At 39.3% G+C, this 20899-nt stretch overlaps 1 long non-coding RNA gene and 1 pseudogene across 3 annotated transcripts; both read right to left on the reverse strand.

Moving 5' to 3' along the window:
• Positions 1-6890: 6890 nt before the first annotated feature.
• Positions 6891-15330, reverse strand: LOC132031636 (uncharacterized; annotated as a pseudogene).
• A 555-nt stretch (positions 15331-15885) lies between these two features.
• On the reverse strand, positions 15886-20408 carry LOC132069272 (uncharacterized). 3 transcript variants are annotated; one of them, XR_009417725.1, is made up of 3 exons: positions 20024-20408; positions 18580-18755; positions 15886-16136 (listed from the first exon to the last, which is right to left on the reverse strand). It is a non-coding gene; the product is annotated as an uncharacterized LOC132069272 (long non-coding RNA). The 3 variants fall into 3 exon arrangements; XR_009417724.1 differs by lacking the exon at positions 20024-20408 and adding an exon at positions 19827-20005; XR_009417723.1 differs by lacking the exon at positions 20024-20408 and having other exon boundaries at positions 18580-20005.
• Positions 20409-20899: the final 491 nt, after the last annotated feature.

A 20899-nucleotide genomic window follows, 5' to 3' on the forward strand; every position in this document is an offset into this window, starting at 1 on the left:
TGTTCCCCTCCATGCCCGTTCCCCCCCCCGGGCCCCGGGGTCAACAAGTGCCAGGCTTTAATTTTTTAAACCGTGGTGCCGCCACCCAAAACCAAAAATGGGGGCCCGAGTGATGCCCCAACTGACCCCGAGTTTTGGGAGCTTAAACCCCCATTTTTGGATCAAACCCCAAAAAATCCGCGGGTTTTATTGATGAAAGGAAACTTTTGGGATTATTACTTCGGCCCAAACCCGGGGAGGGCACTTGACTCGGGAGGGCGGTCCATGGATAAAATGGAATCCGGAAAAGAATGCGCCCCCGGTTTGGCAAGGAAATGCCTTATCCCCACTATTTGCCCCCCGAGGTCCGCCGAGCTGAGGGGAAGTTTTTAAATTTGGCGGCGAATAAGGCCCCCAATAGCCTTCGTTTAATTCTTTGGCGATAGCCCAACCATGGGGCCCCATGGGGAAAAGGGGGCCAGTTTTGTGGCGGTTTGGGCCACAATATCAAAGAAAAGGGTTTTATTGCAAGACGGGAGGATTTTTCCCCGTTTCGCCCACCCCGAATTTAAGAACAAAACATCCGAAAAAGGCGAACGGATATTAAAAAGGGACAAAGAAGAGGGCGATCTATGGGTGCCGATAGCGCAAGAGGAGAATCGAGGCACTATTCTGACACTGGCCCGGGGCCCCCCAGTATACCCCACGAGGCGGCCCGGGGCCCGATTTCCCCTTCCCCTTTTTCACCGCAGTTTCGAAGCGGGCTCTCGGATAGGAGTGTTTCGGCCGATGGATATCTATCCCAAATGCGGGAAAAGACGGGGGGACCGTCCGAGGGGTTTTGGACGGTTTTGGGCCCGCGGGAACAAGAGGCCATTTCGGGGGGTAGGCGGGGGTCCCCCACGGATCCGGCCTTCCGCACCCGCCCCCCGGGACAAGACCCCCGACGCTACGGGACGGGGGGAGGGGGGGGAGAGCGCAATTCGAGGGTCCCCTGCGAGTCCCCGGCGACGACCCGGTCACCCCCCACGCGCGGTATATCCGTACCGGGTTAAGGCAGGTTAAACAGGAATAAATAATTGCATTAATGAACACGTATGAATTAAGAGGTTTTATGCTATGTAGCGATGGCAATAGGTAAAGAATGATATGTGGTGTTATGGTTCTCAAGTTTAAGGAACTAAGGTATAAAAGAGTAGAACTTCCAAGATAGTGAGGACGATGAGTTATGACTATAAGGAACTACTTATGTATAAGGTAAAGAAAAGAGGTAAGATGCGGGTATGTTAAGCCCTCACACATGGATTATCGTAGCTATAATCATGGGAAACGGCATGAATAAGATGTAGTATAGTAAGAAATATAAGAATTAAAGATTTGAAGGCGAGATAACAGATTAAAAAAAAATGGTATAGGCAAAACCCTTAAAGGGGGGAAGCGAGAAAAAGGAACACAAGCATAGAAATTTAACGATAGACCCTAAGATGTGACAGATAGATGTAGTAAACGACGATGGTAACGATGTTAAAATATGCCTATGAACTTATATGTATATGTGCCTATGTATGGCCGGTATGGAACCCCGAGCTTGTATGGCCGGGTAGAATACAGTATATGTATATATATATATATATGTATATATATATATGATGCTGTGCACGCACCACTACGAATAAGTACGGATAACCCTGAGCCTTGGCAGGGCCAGGTATGTGAAATACCGATTCTTCATGGTCGGGTATGCTATGTAAATGCTATGTATATGAAATCAATATGAGTACGAATATGCTAAGTATATGAAATATATGTGGCATGTACATGATACGAATACAAGTGCAAATATGTTATGGATGTGGAAATGCTATGAAAACGAATATGCAGGTGAATGCGAGTATGAATGGAAATACAACTACGAATACGAATACGTATACGAATATGGACACAAGTATGTGTATAGGTATGTATGTACACGAATCACTCGAGAACGACTACGTGACCTGCCAGTATTTATACCTTGCCAATGAAACCAAGTGAGATAGATTGCAAACCATGTGAGACTTAATATCATTATTGAGCAAGAGAAAGGATCGACGAGATGTAGAATTTCCAATGAAAGGTGCGATGAGATATGGCAAGAAAGGGGAAATTGAGTCATCGATATACTTGACCCTATGAGATTACCCGCATTTATCTCAGTCCCCGGAAGAGATATATGAGGAAACGTTGAGATTACGAGGTATATATACATTTCTTTTATGCATATGGGTCGTGTGTGGCCAATTTATATTGTTGTTGTATTGTGGCCCTGTGAGGCAATGATATTATGGGTTGTTGTGACAGGATGGTAGTGCCATATTATAGGGGAGACTCTGGCGAAATTTTTCTAGAATCCCCGAAAACTAAACATTAGAGGACAAATGTTCCAAAAGGGGGGACGAATGTTACACCTTGGAAATTTTCCCTTAGCGTAAATTGAATAGACTAACGAGGGACATGGCGTATACGAGGTTTGGACAAGTAATAAATAGTGTTTGATGATCCTAATTAAGATTTCCAAAGGCATTCGAGTTAAAGAAAGAAAGTTATGAAGGAAAGCGAGATATAAGTCGTATGTCGGGCAAATTACGAGCATCAAGATAATGATGACTTAATGATATGTTGGGAAAGGGTTATAACGCCCCTTAGATTGCTAATGAAATGATAGACAAGTGCTAAGAAGGTTCCATAAGGATTGGAGATCAAACGAAATGACGGGAACAATTCCGATGGAACTGTGAGTTCCACGGCCAAGGTTCCACGGACCATATAACATTCCACGGACCGTGGATGTGTCCGTGGAACTGCCAGCAGAGGAGGTGGCTGGCTGGTCGTGAACCACGACCAATTTCACGGCCAACACCATAATCCACGGACCGTGAAGCTGTCCGTGGAAGTCCCGACGACTGAAATTGTTTCAAGTCTTTAAATGCAATCCCACTTCATTTATTTCATTTCCACCACCCTTCTTCATCTCTCAAGACCTCTAGAACCTTCTCTATATTTCATCCATAAGAAAACAAAGGGAATCAAGGATCAACAACAAGAAATCAAGTGAATCAAGTGAAGGAAACTTCATTTAAGTCATTCAATTCAAGAAATCTCAAGAAAGGAAAAATAGGGTTTTGGTGGAAAAGGTGAATTGTCATCCAAGGCTTATTCCTCAATCATTTAAGGTAAGTTTTATGATCTTTCTATGTTGTTTGAAGTATTAATAAGTTGAAGCACATGGATTATAAAAGAGTATGGGAAATGGGTTACAAATGGGTGAATAATGTCATTGTGGAATAGTAGTTGGGGTGAATCATGAAAATGGTTACGTTGAGATTATAAATGCGTTATAAATGACACTTAGAACATGAAATGAGCATTATATGTGAAAGTACGCGATAATAGACTTTGGTCATGATTTTGGAGAATTGGAGTAGAATTGTGAAATGTGAATAATGTAAGTGAATGACGATTGTTGCTAGCGATATTGTGATTATCGTTGTGAATGTTGGGAGTTGATATGGAATATGGCGGAAAGTAGTATAAACAAAGGAAATGCTACCCAATTTTCTTTAGCCTTAAGAAGCACGTTCTTGTAATTGCCTAGCTAATGACGATACGAACTCTTTTGAAGGTAAAGACGTGATCATAAAAGAAGAACGAGCAAGCAATAGAGTAATTAAACGACAAAGGTATGTAAAGCTCAACCTTTCTTCCTAAGGCATGAATCCTATGTATGAATTTCCTCCTTCCTTATGAATTTTCTATCTTCAAGAAAGTTAAGAGTCCTCGTTCATGAATAGCTATAAGAGATAAGAGATACAATATGAGCACGATAATGAGAATGATAAGCTAAAGTCTAAAGACTCTAGACTTATGATATGATGTTCCTACAAAGCTAATGAAGCTATCCATAGTTCATTGATGTCGATTATTGTATACGCTCACCTTATGTGCTATTTCCTTCAAGGTGAGGTGGAATGTTCATGAATGCTCCATAATCTAATCGGGGGTTCACGACCTTACGTCACCCCGATAAAGTATAATCGTCCATGAGTCCCATGCATGCATTATGATGAATTATGATGAGCGATTATGATAGTGCCATGATATGCTTACGAAGCGATTAATAATGATGATGTATGAGTGGTATAATGATGTATACGCATATGTGATGAATAATAATGGTAAGTATACGGTATATGTTATGAAGTTCACGTCATGGAAATGATATTGTTTTTAATAGATTGTCCTTGTTTTAAATACATGTTTTACGGAAAGCTATAATAAGCTTATGAGACACATGTGATGATAAGAGACATACCAAGCCTCGTCATGGCCGGGTACGGCAAACATATATGGGATACTGTCGAGCCACTACGTGGCCGAATACGGATACTGTCGAGCCACTACGTGGCCGAATACGAATATCGTCGAGCCCCACGTGGCCGAATACGGGTAATGTTCAAATGTGTATAAACAAATATGGTACTATGATAAGTATATGTATGTGTTATGATGAATGCGAGATGATGATTAGTTGTGCTAAGATCATGACATGCTTATGTGACGTATAATGATGTTAAGGGTGATACCGAACCTAGATGGTCGGGTACGTGATTGTCTTTGCATTGTAAATTATTTCATATGTAAGTATGGGGATATAAAAAGTGTATCTTTAGAGGAATAAAGGGGTAAGTACGTACGACGACTATTAAAAAGGTATTATGAGAAATGGACAGTTCCTTTATCTTATGCTATCCCTTATGTTCCTATCATGTATTGTTGTTGTTCATGCTTTACATACTCAGTACATATTTCGTACTGACGTCCTTTTTCTTTGGACGCTGTGTTCATGCCCACAGGTAGACAGGGAGACGGCGCAGATCCATAGTAGCTATCAGCTGATCGACAAGAGCCTTCCTTTATTCCGGAGGTGCTATTTTGAGGCCGTATTTTGTGTACATATATTTTGGGCACGACGGGGTCCTGTCCCGTCCATATGTCTAGTACTCCAGTAGAGGCTCGTAGATGCGTATATGTGGGTAGTATGGTCTCACAAGTCTCTCACATGTATATGTACGTATGTATATTATTATTTTGATATTCCAAAGGGGCTAATGTTTATAAAGTAAATATGTTTTAAATGAAAGTCGCCTTCTATGATTATGAATGATGAGAAATATGAATGAAGGCAGGATAAGTAATAGAATGAGTGGTGCTCGGTGGTTAGCCCGGGTACCCGTCATGGCCCTAGTCGGGTCGTGACACTAACAGTGGACCTGCCAACATGTACACCAAGTTCCTTCCTAATTGCCTCTTGGAGTTTGAAAATTTTGATGTTTGGTTGTTCAATAAGTCTATCTTTATAGTGGCTGGCTAGGTACTTAGAATTGCACATATAGTTCCTTGTGGTCTGAACACATTTATATTTAGGATAGTATGTTTTGATTTGAAAATTCTTTGTTGAATTGTCCGGTTTAGCATAAATTAACCGGGGGACAACCATCCCTACATGTGACCCTCACCCTTGAAGGCTCATTGACAAACTTATCTAACTGAATATGCTTCTGAAGTGAATATCTAGTCACAGCATCTCGAAACTCATTAACATTCTGAAAAATCATACCAAGCTGCCATACTACCTTCTTACATGTAGGGTCAAACCTTATGTATTTACTTTCCCTTCTAGGTTTCAATGTTACCCCCTCCTCAGCATCATCCTCATCAGATGTACAACTATGCATCAGAACTCAAGTAAAAGGGTTCATCACCACCTACCCTTCCTTCTAAACCTCTATTGTTAGGTTCTGTTTCATCAAATCCTATGTCTTGTTCAACTTCACCTAAAGGTACATCATTAGGGTTAGGTTGCCCCTTTTTCTCTCTTCTAGTCCTTCTCTTATAAGCCCTCCTTTCAGCCATAAATGTTCTAACTTCCTCATGTACATCAGATCCATCCTCACCATATGGACCATCAAATACTGCTACATGGTCTGATTCTACATCAGATTCAACATTAGATTCAACATAAGAATCTGTTGAGTGAGAGTCAACATGGTCACTGCTTGCTTTGCATTTTCACCATCTGCAGGTTCAGTTTGTTGGGGTGAATTTTCAGCAGCTTCTGTTTGTGGGGTTGAAGAATTAGTGGAAAATTGAGAGGGTGAAGTAGTAGTGGCTGCAGTTTCAAGTGGTGTATTTTCAGTGGCTGGGTTCTCATTAGGGTTACTTTGAGAACCATTTAGTTCACATTGGATACCCTCATCAACTTTATTAAAAGCATCACTTTTTGTTTGGTTGTTGGGAACAATATATTCCAAAGGCAATGGGGACACATCTGGTTCATCTACCATGTGGCAGATAAAAATCTCCACAATGTCCCCATATTTCAAACTTGGGGAAAGGTCAAAAATATCCTTGTCAGTAAGTATATCTACAAGAATGTCATTATTAGGGGGCTTCACCTTAAAACCACAACTTGGATTGTATCCTAATTCCTTTATGTAGTCCCTAAGCTCAAAATATGATAACCTATCAACATCGACATCTAAGAATTCTGTACAACTACTACCCTCATATCTTGGCACACCACTACTTAAATCAAATACCCCACCATAAACCATTTCAAAGTAACATAAATAAATTCAGCCATACCTGAAAGTTACAAAGCAACAATACTTAACAAAACTCCTCAATTACAAAGCAACAAAATTTAACACAAGCAACATCAAAGGGAAAGATATGATTTTTAACAAAATCAGCAACAATTAGTAACAAACCCCTAAAGTTACTCGTTCATTTACGTTATTCTACTAAAAGAACCCTAAATTAACAAACAACCAGATTCAAAACCCTCGAATGCAAGCAAATAATTTAATGTGTCAAAACCCTAACAAGCAAACTATATCAGTAGAGAAATACACTACAAAATACACAAAACGAAAAAATCTTAACCTGCAAAATCACGAATGATACCTTTCTTCAGCAAAACAAACTTCACCAAACTTGAGAATGCAAAAACGACCCTAGAAATCACTAAGTATTACGCGAATTAGTGTATATGGTGGAAGATCGCTTGAAAATTATCAAGGTAAATAGTGCAAATGCAGTGAAAATCGATGAGAGAGAGAGAGAGAGAGAGAGGAGTGAAATTAATTTTTGTTTATGTTTAAGGGGGTAAACGGAAAAGGGAGTTAAAAATGCTGATTTGGAAATTTAAAAGTCGTGTGTACTACACGTGAGTTAAAAAAAAATGGGGGTCACTAAAAAATACTCACTAAAAGGTCGCTAAAATACTGAAAAAATAAGATTTGGGGGGGGGGGGGGGGTAATAGATCGCCCTTAAAGGTTGAGTGCGTCATAATTAATCCGAATATACGTTGAGGGGGTATTTGACTATTTTCCCAAAGATTTTGTTAGGACTGATACAAATGAAACTGCTTTGCTAGAATGTGCAATCATGGACTCAATTATTCCGTCTTTTTTAATAATTCAATTAAAAACTAATATTATTTCTTTATATTTGAAAATATTCTAATTTTAATTTTTTTTTTATGTTACTATTAATGACATTATTTTTTTAATTATAGAAATCTTATGGCATATTTGAGACCATACATTCTAAATTTTTTTGGAATCTTAGACTTCATGTCCAATTAAATTACGTTACATAATTTAGAACAAATTATTATTTGGTTGTGATGTTAAAAGGACCATTTGAATAGATACTAATTTTATTTGCATTTTTATTGTTAGGAAAACTATTTTTTTTTAGGACTGATACAAATGAAACTGCTTTGCTAGAATGTGCAATCGTTGGACTCAATTATTCTATCTTTTTTAATAATTCAATTAAAAACTAATATTATTTCTTTACATTTGAAAATATTCTAATTTTAATTTTTTTATGTTACTATTAATGACATTATTTTTTTAATTATAGAAATCTTATGGCATATTTGAGACCATACATTCTAATTTTTTTTCGAATCTTAGACTTCATGTCCAATTAAACTATGTTACATAAATTAGAACGGATTGATTATTTGGTTGTGATGTTAAAAGGACCATTTGAATAGTTACTAATTTTATTTGCATTTTGATTGTTAGGAAAACTATTTTGTCACGCCTAAAGTTACATATGTAGAATCATGTTCATTTGTCCGAGAAATTAAAACAATGTGTATTATTTATTGATACACTATAGCGGCATGACACGTGTTGAGCACGGCCCAACATTAATATTATTTTAAAGTGGTGAATGCTTTGCATCAGAATAGGAATATAGAATTAAGACAAACATTCACGTCCCAAACAGACGTGAGTGGCACCCACACTAATCCTATAGTGGGCGAACCAATCCTTTAACCCATTATCAAGCTAATTTCAATTATTTAAACAAATTATAAAACATTGCTCACGATTAATGGAATAAAATATCTGATAATAAATAAAATAAATAAATAAATAAATAGCAAGTGCGGAAATCTAGCTATTACATCCCCAAAATCTGAAAGTCACCGTACAAGGACTCTAACAAACAATGTCTAAAGAGAAGAGATGTTGTCTAAAAATAAACATAATGTCTGGGATGAAAGGTAGACATCTGAATAAAGAAAGATCTTCAGGCGGCATGACTCGGATAGGAGCTCACCCTCTGATCTTGGTAATGAATAACCTCAAGTAGATGCGAGGTCTAGAAGATGTCTCTGTCTTAAAATATGCACTCACAAAAAAAGTGCAGCAAGTGTAGGTCAGTACAACCAACGCGTACTGGTAGGTACCATAGGACGACTAAGATTAGTATCATGTATACACACATAAAATCAATGGAATAGGCAGACATGCACAACAAACATGAATCGCAATAAATATCCTCAAATAATCCTCTTTCAGAATCAATCACCAATTATCAACAATGAAACACCAATGCTCAAGCCGGAAGTAGTAAATTAAACAATAAAGTTTCCAGCTCTGTCACATATCTGTACATACATGCTAAATGGTATTGTTTTTCGCAAATAGCCATGACCTGCAGGGGACCCATGGTGTCTATGTACCACTCATTCCGGAAAGAACTTCGGACCACGAGCTCATAATTAGGCTATATCGTCACCCCTGTAAAATGTGCCGTAGGAGATGTATATGTCCCATCTCAATCATCATCAATAAATATCTCATAACCACATCACAAGGATAGCTCAAGAATGCGTATCAAGTCAACACCAATGAACTATAATCAAATAACACAAGCCACAATAAGACTCACAAATTATTTACTCAATAATAATATAATATGTAGCTATCTCAATTCATCTCTGAAGGGTATATATGAGCATCTCCCTTTCAACAGTCTCAAGAATACAATTCAAGTTTATCAACCTCAATAATGGAGAATCACTCCACACAATTAAATCATCCAACTAACAACGAACACCAAACTCCAAGTCCGAAGACCTAGACATGATTTCTCTCATAAATTCTACGACATATACAATCAAATAATCAAAGTCTAACTCAAGTAAACCGTAACCTACCTCAAATAAGATTTGAGCAATGGAATCACTTCGCAACAGCCTTTCCCATTCGCAATGCCTCAGAACGTTTTAAGTCTAGAAATCATAATGCTAAGTAAGTAATGGTGTATTAACTCAATTTATGGGTTCTATAATCAATTCAACCCTACAAATCTGGTTTTTAGCCAAACTTCCCATTTTTATTGGAACCCTAGGTCTCAACAAACAATTTCCATCATTGAATAGTCTGTTCTCATGCTATGAAGTGATAATCTCTACTCTTAGATGGTTAAACAACATTAAACAACAATAAAAAATAACCCATTAATATTCTAGTGTTTTCTTGGTATTTGTGTTCTACCCTTCAATTCTCATTAATGGTCTTTTGATTGAAACAAGAATCTAATATGAACATTAAGCGAAGAAAGTTAGTGATTAAGGCTTACCTTTGATGGAGAATAGTCTCCTAGCCTTAAAAGTCACATCTATGCTCTTGGGAACTGTTTTGGGGATTATGAGAAGTGTGGGCACGAAACAACTACTTAAAACTCGTCATTAAACTTAAGTAGTCTTCGTCGCAGCGACCAAGGTTTCGCTACAACGGACTCGTTGCAGCGAACAGGCGCTTCGCTACAACGAACCCTGGGAAAATCCACCCTTCGTTGCAGCGAACCCCTTTCTTGCTGCAACGATCTCGCTACAACGAAGAATCATTGTTGCAGCGAGGCCTTTTTGACCAAGGAGCACGGAATTTCATAACTTTTTATACTAAGTCTCTCAAAATTATTCTAAGGCCCTATGAACACAAGCCAATAATAAGCCAAGTTAAAAACACATCACAGAATTACTTCTAAGTCACAAAACACAACATAAAACACGATCAAATTATTTAGGTCCCCTCATTTCTAATCTCGGGAAAGTACTAGCAAGGGTAGAATTGTCAAAACACGCATAACGACCAAGCGGGTCGTTACATCAGATACCAATTGAACAACCGTTCGTCCCCGAACGAACAAAAGGGAAGGAAACAAGGGAAAAGGTACCTGACTCAGTGAAAAGATGGGGATACTTATTACGCATATCTGACTCGGTCTCCCAAGTGGCTTCCTCAATAGGACGATTCTTCCACTGGACCTTAACTTTCACGATTTCTTTCGACCTCAACTTACGCACCTCCCTATCTAATATAGCAACAGGCTCTTCCTCATAGGACAAATTCTCATCTAACAAAATCGAATCCCAACGAATGATATAGGACCCATCACCATGATACCTTTTCAACATAGAGACATGAAACACCGGACAAACCTGGGGGTAAAGCTAACTCACACGCTACCTCCCCCACATGATCGAGAATCTTAAACGGGCTAATATATCTAGGACTAAGGTTACCTTTCTTCCCAAATCTCATCACACCCTTCATGGGTGAGACTTTCAACAACACTCGTTCCCCCACCATAAAGATCCCAGACCTTTGGATCCACATACTCTTTTTGCCTACTCTGAACCACTAAGAGCTTTTCTAGAATCACCTTGACTTTATCTAGAGACTCTCTCAACATACCAGTACCCCAAGGTCGTACATCAAACGCATCAAACCACCCAATAGGTGATCGAAGTGCCTCAAACGGAGCCATATCAATACTCGAATGATAACGATTATTATAAGCGAACTCCGCCAATAGTAAAAATAGGTCCCAATAACCACCGAAATCAATCATACACGTACGAAGCATGTCCTCAAGAAACTGAATCGTCCGCTCGAACTAACCGTCTGTCTGGGGTGGAAAGCCGTACTAAGGTCCAGCCTAGTACCCAATTCCAAATGCAAATACTTCCGAAATCGAGATGTAGACGTCGTGCCCCTATCGGATATGATGGAAATAGGAACCCCATGTAGTCGAACAATCTCAGTAATGTAGATCTTGGCTAACTTCTCAGCATTATAAGTAAGCTGGACCAGAATAAAATGTGCAGACTTAGTCAACCGGTCAAGAATGACCCAGATCGAATCAAACTTACCCAAGGTCTTTGGAAGACCCACCACAAAATCCATGGCTATCCTCTCTCACTTCCATTCAGAAATGGACATCCTCTGAAGAGTACCACCGAGTCTTTGGTGCTCCTACTTAACCTGCTGACAATTTAAACACTTGGAAACATAATCAGCTATATCACGCTTCATCCTAGCCTACCAGTAATGCTGTCTCAGATCACGGTTCATCTTCGTAGCACCAGGATGAATAGAATATCTAGAACTGTGGGACTCCTCTAAAATCGTCTGAATCAAGTTATCCACTCAAGGAACGCACACGCGGCCCTTACTTAACACGCCCTCTTCATCAATCACAGCCGCCTTGGCCTCACCACTCATTACCTTGTCCCGAATCTTGCATAAACCCGGATCATCACATTGTTTTGCCTTAATCTGATCTAGAAGAGATGACCTCACCTCAATAAAAGCCAACACTCTGCTAGAACCGGATAAATCAAGTCTCACCAAACTGTTAGCCAGAGTCTGAACCTCCATGGCCAACGGACGCTCTGAAGTGATCAAACGAGCCAAGCTGCCCATACTAGCTGACTTCCTGCTCAAGGCATCCGCCACTACGTTTGCCTTGCCAGGATGATATAAAATAGTAATATCATAATCCTTCAACAATTCCATCCATCTCCGCTGCCTAGAATTTAAATCCCGCTCAGTAAACACGTGCTGCAGGCTATGATGATTAGTGAATATTTCACAATGGACACCATAAAGATAGTGCCTCCAAATCTTCAATGCAAACATCACTGTTGCGAACTCTAAGTCATGAGTAGGACAATTCTTTTCATGAATCTTCAATTGCCTAGAAGCATAGGCAATAACTCTCTTATCCTGCATCAACACAACACCCAAACCCGAACAAAAAGCATCACAATAAACCACAAAATCCTTACCCTCCACGGGCAAAGCAAGAATCGGTGTTGTAGTCAACAAAATCTTGAGCTTTTGAAAGCTCTCTTCACACTCATCAGACCACTGAAAATGTACCTCTTTCTGAGTCAAACGGGTTAAGTGTGAAGCAATGGAAGCAAACCCCTTCACGAACCGACGGTAGTAACTAGCCAAACCTACGAAGCTGCGGATTTCTATCACTGATGTGGGCCTAGCCCAATCTTTGACGGCCTCAATCTTTTTGGGATCGACCATAATCCCTTCTTTCGAAACCACATGCCCCAAGAAGGACACCGAATCAAGCCAAAATTCACACTTAGGGAATTTAGCATACAACTCCCTATCCATCAACAATCCAAGGACAACTCTCAGATGTTTTTCATGATCTTCCCCCTATTCGAAGATGTTTTTCATGATCTTCCCCCTGCTCTTCGAATAAATCAATATGTCCTCAATGAATACAATAACAAAAGAATCTAGGAATGGCTTAAAAATTCGGTTCATCAAATCCATAAAAGCAGCAAGGGCATTTGTGAGCTCGAAAGACATAACAAGAAACTCATAATGCCCGTATCTAGTTCGGAAAGATTTCTTGGGGATATCCTCAGCCCGAATCTTTAACTGATGGTAGCCCGATCTCAAGTCAATTTTAGAGAACACAAATGCTCCCTGAAGCTGGTCAAACAGATCATCAATGCGAGGAATAGGATATTTATTCCGGATGGTGACTTTATTTAACTAGCATTAATCAATGCACATCCAGATCTTCTCATCCTTATTTTTCACAAAAAGCATAGGAAAGCCCCATGGAGAGACACTCAGACGAATAAAACCCTTACTGGGAAGGTCCTGAAGCTATTCTCTCAATTCCCTCAACTCTGCTGGAGTCATACGATATAGAGGGATAGAAATAGGGCGAGTCCCCGGCTATAAGTCAATGCAGAAATCAATATCACGGTCCGATGGCATACCGGGTAAGTCCGCAAGAAACACTCTGTGAACTCTCAAACAACAAGAACTGACTCAATTGTGGAATCTCAGCATTAGTATCACAAATGTGCGCCAAATAAGCCAAACACCCCCTCTCAACGAGTTTCTTAGCACGGACATAAGAGATAATTTTCTTTGGGGAGGGATTAAGGTCTCTTTTCCACTTAAGTCTAGGTATCTCGGGCATAGCTAAGGTGGCGGTTTTAGCATGACAGTTTAGAATCGCATGGTAGGGAGCTAACCAACTCATACCCAGAATAACATTGAAATCTACCATGTCTAAAATTATTAAGTCTACCCAGGTACCATAACCCATAATTGTAATGGTGCAAGATCGAAACACTTTATCTACAACCACAGAATCCCCAATCGGAGTAGACACATGGATAGGAGTATTAAGCAAGTCACAAATAGTATAAAAACTCCTGGAAAATTAAATAGACACATATGAAAATGTGGAGCCCGGATCAAATAGTGTAGAAGCCTACCGGTGATAGACTGAGATAGTACCTGTGATAACTGCAACTGAGCCCTTGACCTCTGGCTTGCCTGGCATAGCGTAGTAGTGGGGACGCACACCGCTAGCTTGGGAACCTCCACGGTCCCCCTGAACTGTCTGAGAACCACCCCTACCAGACTGATATCCACCCCTGCCGGACTGATAACCGCCCCTGTTGGGCTGAGCACCACCTTTACCTGTCGAGTGACCACCCCGCCCAATCTGAGTACGATTCCCACCAAAAGATCCCTCTCTTCTAACCAGAGCAACTGGGCACCTGGGAGCCTGAAACTGACCACTCTGGTTACCCTGTCTGAGTCTAGGACAAAACCTCTTGATGTGCCCCTGCTCGCCACACTCAAAGCAGGCACGATCAAGAGTAGGCCTCTGAACTGACACTGAAGAAGCTGAAAAACCTCCCTGATCTGGAACTCAGGACTGAACCCCCTGCCGGGCTGATAGAGTACTGAACGACTCTAGATGAGCCTCTAACCGAAGTCTGCATAGTTGGCTGAACCTGACGACCCGAGTAACTCTGGGATCCTTGTCCCTTAGAAAACGCACCATTGAAATTACCACCCTTTCGGGCCTTCTTCTTTGGATATTCGTTGTAGCCATCCTGACGGACACCCTTAACAATCTTCACGTGATCCACAACCTCCTGAAAAAAACAACCTCTAGTCATAAGCTGAAGAGCCGACAACTCAAGGGCAGTATTCAACCCTTTCACGAAACGTCTAATCCTCTCCTCCTCCGTAGGCAAAAGCTGAAGAGCTACCTTGCTCAATATTACTGAACTCATCACGCCTTCTGTCCCTCAACGTACGAGGAACATATTTCTCAAGAAAAATCTGGTAGAACTGGGTCCAAGCCAACGGAGGCAAATTCGCTGGCCTACACTCTACAAACGCCCTCCACTATAACTTGGCAGCTCCCATGAGCTGAAAATTCACAAACTCTACTCCTTACTTCTTAACTGCCCCCATTTTATGGATCCTGTCGTGGCAATAATAATGAACTCATAAGTATCATCTGCCTCAGTACCATAGAACTCTGAAGGCTTTATCTTAGTGAATATCCAAAACAAATCGTGCTCGTCACCTATCATCACCGGTCCTCCCACTGGCCTAGGAAATAACTCAGGTCCTGAGGCCTCATCCAAATGTGGAGCCACAACTGCGGCATGTTGTACCTGACGCCTGAACTGGAGCCTGAGCCGGACCACCTACTCTCGCACCCTGATTACCTATTGCTGTTAGTAACACCCCTACCTTCAAGCCATTCAATAGGTTCAACACTCGGACCATAACATCGGACAGCACTGGAGTAGCAATAATATCTGGTTGAGTTGGTGTTGCTGCGAACTCCCTGCCCCTCATCCTGAACAACTTGGAGGCTCGGGACTCGGGCGTTCTATCGACCCGGCAGAACACCGCCACGGGCCGGTGCGCGCTCCGCCGCCTACTCACCACACACGCGGCCTTTGGCCTCTCCACGAACGCCTACGCGCGGCTTGACCTCCCCCCCGAGCCGCGGCCTTTGCGTTATGCGCGGGTACGCCGAATCGTTGCTTCCGTAAGAGTCCTCACCATCTATGAGAGAATAAAAAAAAAAGTCAGATACCAATTTGAATTGTTTAGATACCAATTGGAATTGAAGAAATTGAAGTTTCCTAGTGTCCCATAGCCTCCCGAAGATAAGTACAGACGTCTCCGTATCGATCCACAGGACTCTATTAGACATTTCTCGGCACGACGAGATTAACGAACCTAAGGCTCTGATACCAACTTTGTCACTTCCCAAACAGACGTGAGTTTCACCCACACTAGTCCGATAGTGGGCGAACCATTATCAAGCCAATTTCAATTATTTAAACTAATTATAAAACATTGCTCGTGATTAATGGAATAAAATATCTGTCAATAAAATAACTAAATAGCAAGTGTGGAAATCTAGCTATTACATCCCCAAAATCTGAAAGTCACCGTACAAGGACTCTAACCAACAATGTCTAAAGCGAAAAGATACTATCTAAAAATAAACATAATGTCTGGGATGAAAGGTAGACATCTGAATAAAGAAAGATCTTCAGGCGATATGGCACGGATAGGAGCTCACCCTCTGATCTTGGTAACGAATAACCTCAACTAGATGCGAGGTGTGGAAGACGTCTCTGTCTCAAGATCTGCACTCATCTGCACTCACAAAAAAATGCAGCAAGTGTAGGTCAGTACAACCAACGCGTACTGGTAGGTATCATAGGCCGACTAAGATTAGTATCATGCATACACACGTAAAATCAATGGAATAGGCAGATAGGCACAACAAACATGAATCACAATAAATATCCTTAACTAATCCTCTTTCAGAATCAATCACCAATTATCAACAATGAAACACCAATGCTCAAGCCAGAAGTAGTAAAATAAGCAATCAATTTTCCAACTCTGTCACATATCTGTACACACATGCTAAATGGTATTGTTTTCCGCAAATAGTCATGACCTGCAGGGGACCCATGATGTCCATGTACCACTCGTTCCGGAACGAACCTCAAACCATGAGCTCATAATCAGGCTACATCGTCACCCCCTGTCAAATGTGTCATAGGAGATGAATATGTCCCATATCAATCATTATCAATAAATGCCTCATAATCACATCACAAGGATAGCTCAAGAATATGTATCAAGTTAACACCAATGAAGTATAATTAAATAAAACAAGCCACAATAAGACTCACAAATTATCTGCTTAATAATAATATAATATGTAACTATCTCAATTCATCTCTGAAGGGTATATATGAACACCTCCCTTTTAACAGTCTCCAGAATACAATTCAAGTTTATCAACCTCAACAATGGAGCATCACTCCACACAAATAAATCATACAACTAACAACGAACACCAAACTCCAAGTCCGAAGACCTAGACATTCCTTCTCCCATAAATTCTACGACATATACAATTAAATAATCAAAGTCTAACTCAAGTAAACCGTAACCTACCTCAAAGCAGATTTGAGCAATGGAATCATTTCGCAACAGCCTTTCTCTTTCGCAATGCCTCAGAACGTTCAAAGTCTAAAAATCATAATGCTAATTAAGAATGGAGTATTAACTCAATTTATGGGTTCTATAATCAATTCAACCCTACAAATCTGATTTTAGCCAAAGTTTTCATTTTTATTGGAACCCTAGGTCTCAACAAACAATTTCCATCATTGAATATTCAGTTCTCATGCTATGAAGTGATAATCTCTACTCTTAGATGGTTTAACAACATTAAACAACAATAAACAATAACCTATTAATATTCTAGGGTTTTCTTAGTATTTGTGTTCTACCCTTCAATTTCCATTAAGGGTCTTTTTATTGAAACAAGAATCTAATATGAACATTAAGCGAAGAAAGTTAGTGATTAAGGCTTACCTTTCTTTGGAGAATAGTGCCCTAGCCTTAGAAAGTCGCCTCTATGCTCTTGGGAACTATTTTGGGATTATGAGAAGTGTGGGTACGAAATAACTACTTAAACTCGCCATTAAACTTAAGTAGTCTTCGTTGCAGCGACCAAGGTTTCATTGCAACGGACTCGTTGCAGCGAACAAGCGCTTCACTGCAACGAACCCTGGGAAAATCCCACCCTTCGTTGCAGCAAACCCCTTTGTCACTGCAACGAAGAATCATCGTTGCAGTGCAGCCTTTTTGACCAGTGAGCACGGAATTTCACAACTTTTTTTACTTAGTCTCTCAAAATCATTCTAAGGCCCTATGAACACAAGCCAGCAATAAACCAAGTTAAAAACACATCACAAAATCACTTCTAAGTCACAAAACACAACATACAACACAATCAAATTATTTAGGTCCGCTCATTTCTAACCTCGGGAAAGTACTTTCAAGGGTAGAATGGTCTAAACACCCATAACGAAAAGTTGCCCATGGAGAAATATAAAGCTAAAATTACATAAGCTTATATACTGATATAATTGATGTTTATCAGTTTAAGTTGTCAATATTAGTTAAATAGCATTCAAACCCTTAATTAAGGAGAGAACCTTCCATTTAACGAAGATACACGATTATAAATATAAGTACTTAAGCTTATACCGAAGAAAGCCTTCATAGGAAATATAGGCGTTCTACATATCCAAAACAAAATCCAAGTTATGCTTCATAAAATTGCTTATCTAATCTTCAATGCAAAGTCTCTTGCTCTTTGAGCTGCATAATTGTCAACTTTCGATCTAGTCAGTGGTTAACACCTAGATAATATCCAAGATGATTCCAATTTTTCCTTTCTATTTTTCCCGTGGTTGTATTTAGGAGATGAAGTCAAAACTTGCTCCTCTTCTCCCAGTATGTTGTGAGTTGAAATATGATGAAAATTTTCCAGACAAAGCAATCGTCCACATAATGAGACTAATAACCTTAAAAAATAAGACATTTTACCATTGGAACAGGTTAAAATATATTGATATCCTAAATTCCTGACACTCTTAGCATATGTAAGTTAAATAAAAAAAAAAAAAAAGGATATATAATCCTACTTGATACTTTTTGCGATATCTATGAGCCTGCAGCAGCATGACTAATCAGATTATGTGACAACAATATAAGGCTTACTTGCATAATCTCATATTGTGCAGCTGCCAATTGTTTTGGAGCATTTTCCAGGTGCAGAGAATTCAGTATAGTATCCTGGATCAGCAATAACTCTTGGTTCATTAAATGAGAATTAATTCTTCATTCTGCCTTCATATGTCTTGAAGAAATATTCTGCACACTCAACCAAATCTTTCCTGCAAAACAGTGACACTATTCTTAACTCATGTTTGGTAAAGTTAAATATGCACATCCTATTAGGAAGTATGAGAAATCCTATGTCCTTATCTCTTACACAGAATAAAGATAAGAGATTATCCTAAATGTGTAAGCGTGTGACAATCGTAGCAATGACAGTTATAAAATGGAGCAAGACGGGCATTGCCATAAATCATAAAATATGTCAGGCTGCAATATTAACGCACATCACTGACTTCAAATTTATGCAAGATCATTTTAATATGGTAAAGGGAAGAGTTTAATCACTCACCATTTAGTATAACCGCATTGAGTGACACTCCTCTCAGGCTCAATTTCAGTAAACAATGAAAAATCATTTTGAGAACCAAGTTATCGGAAAACACTCAAAATCAAAGCACCGTAACAGACAGTAGTATTTCTAGAGTGACAATTTTCAATTAAAAAAAATTGACACTTTGACCACATGTCTGGTTAAATTATACTCTATTTAATCTACATAGATATCAATCAAATCAGCTAAAATAATAAGCAGGATTGCAAAGCAGCTTGAGAACATGGCAGTGGAGTTGTAAGCCGGTAGTGAAGGTCTTAAATAGTGCGCTTATAAATAGTGTGTCATAGCAATATGATTTCAGGTATTATCACAACCAGCATTTATCAAATATTTGCTAGTTATCCTTCTCCTAGTTTTTCTTTTTGGGCTAGTGTCTACGCTTATCTCAGGCAATACTCTAAATCAATATTAATATCCCCCTCAGTGGAAACTAAAGACAATAGTATGGCTTAATTTTAACAAAAAGCTCAAATCTAACAATCAAGACAATACGTTCTATTTTGTAATAGAGTATTAACTAATTTGTGCCACATTTCTTTCCTCTTTTTTCTTCCATACAATTCAACTTTTTAGTTACCCACAATATCCAGATTTTATAAACTAAATGCACAATTTTTATAGCTTAATTAAAAATTAAACCTCACATTCAAGAATTTGAACTTAAATCTCACTCTACAAAAATATAATGGGCTGGTAGGTGTGTCATGAATTTCGATTTTGAAGAAAATCAAACCTTAATGATATATCGAGCAACTGCAGTGCAATTGTTAAAAGCGACCGACTGAAGGGAATTGTACCCCAAACTTGACAAAAAGTTAGCAAAGATATCAAACAGAGGACATAGAAATTAGAAGAAAAGCTTCACACGAAATAATGAGTCGAAGAGGCTAGCAAAAACGTTAGGACAAATAAAAGAAGGAAGAATGTTACCATACAAATTAAGGCCGCCTAGAGCACAAATTATCAAAGCAAAATGAATTTTATAAAGCAAGAATGACTTGAAGAACCAAGGGAGAGTGAGAAAACACCGAAATAGAACTTGAAATAGAAGAGAGATGTCTAACACGGATAAAAAGGACTAACACGTGTTGGTGGGAAATGAAAGGACTGTAATGAAGAGCAAAGTACTAAAATGCCCATGATAAACTTGTTCGTACACCCCCAAGTCTCGTTTACTATTTCTATATAGTAGTAATTTACATCTTTTCCTTATGTCAACACATTTTATTTAGTGAAAGTTAAAAGACAACAAATTCCCTCACAATAATGTTAAAGTGAATTCTATCAACACCCATAAAAAAAAATAAAAAAATAAAAAAATAAAAAGAAAAAAAGATCTTGATATGGAAGGAGGACAAAAGGGAAGAGCAAGCTACTACTTCATTCGGACAAGCTTGACATGCTTTCACAAGTAAAATATTCCTCAGTAATGTATGTAACGTCTTCAAAGCTGAAAACAAATAAGGACAAAGGTGCAAATATATCCCCCAATTTTGGGATTTAGAGCAGATATACTCCAGTTAAAAAAGTGGTATATATATACCTTTGTCGTTACAAAATGGTGCAAATATACCCCTGCCCTTACACAAATAGTGCAAATATACTCTTTTCGCTAACGAGATTTCTTTAAAAAATCATTTAGCTTATTTTTAATTAAAAAAAAGCGATGTGGCTTTAAAAAAAGTCTACCCATTTTTTTTTTTGGTAAAGTACGTATATATATACATATTAAGGGACAAGAGAGGATTGCTCAGATGGTAAGCGCCCTCCACTTTCAACCCGAAGGTTGCGAGTTCGAGTCACCAA

The sequence above is a fragment of the Lycium ferocissimum genome, chromosome 9 (genome assembly GCF_029784015.1).
Source record: "Lycium ferocissimum isolate CSIRO_LF1 chromosome 9, AGI_CSIRO_Lferr_CH_V1, whole genome shotgun sequence".
Taxonomy (NCBI): domain Eukaryota; kingdom Viridiplantae; phylum Streptophyta; class Magnoliopsida; order Solanales; family Solanaceae; genus Lycium; species Lycium ferocissimum.